The sequence below is a fragment of the Octopus bimaculoides genome, chromosome 4 (genome assembly GCF_001194135.2).
Source record: "Octopus bimaculoides isolate UCB-OBI-ISO-001 chromosome 4, ASM119413v2, whole genome shotgun sequence".
In the NCBI taxonomy this organism is placed as follows: Eukaryota; Metazoa; Mollusca; class Cephalopoda; order Octopoda; family Octopodidae; genus Octopus; species Octopus bimaculoides.
In genome coordinates this window covers 54,081,318-54,082,031 of record NC_068984.1, presented here as the reverse complement: position 1 = coordinate 54,082,031, position 714 = coordinate 54,081,318, and positions in this window count along the sequence as shown.

Below are 714 nucleotides of genomic sequence, written 5' to 3'. Positions count from 1 at the left end.
TCACACTGTGTCACGCTGAATCTCCCCGAGAACTACGTTAAGGGTACACGTGTCTGTGGAGTGCTCAGCCACTTGCACGTTAATTTCTAGAGCAGGCTGTTCCGTTGATCGGATCAACTGGAACCCTCGACGTCGTAAGCGACGGAGTGCCAACAACAACAAACCACAAACAAGAAACGTGAGCCGAGTCAAAGAATGGAGGACTCCTAACTTTTCTCACATTGAAACCATACATTTCCTCTTCACCACTTTGATTCCGCAGCATTATTGTTGACCTTGTTGTTGTTGTTTAGCCCTATGTCAGCTCTGATTGATTAGGCCGATGATCAAAGACTTTCCATATGCAACCACTTTGCCTTCAGAAATAGCGTACCTAGAACTAAAATATTCAATGTATCCGCCCCCTTCTTACTATAGAATTGTGTAATACGAGAGAGACTGAGTTGTTATTTCAAGTAAGTCGAACGACCACGGACTGACCACTTTTGTTCTTAGTGTGCATCAGCAGGAAAAGCAACAACAGGATTAGAAGGAACGAAACCATACATACTTAGTTATAATGTATTTTCTGTTGTACACTGTTTTCAAGCTTTTGTTTCCATGTTCTCTGTATGCCCTAATTTAAAGGTTGTTGAGCTTTTGTTTCCATGTTTTGCATATGCCGTAATTTAAATGCTGCTGACTGTACTTTAGTATAAGATGTTGGTTTGAAGA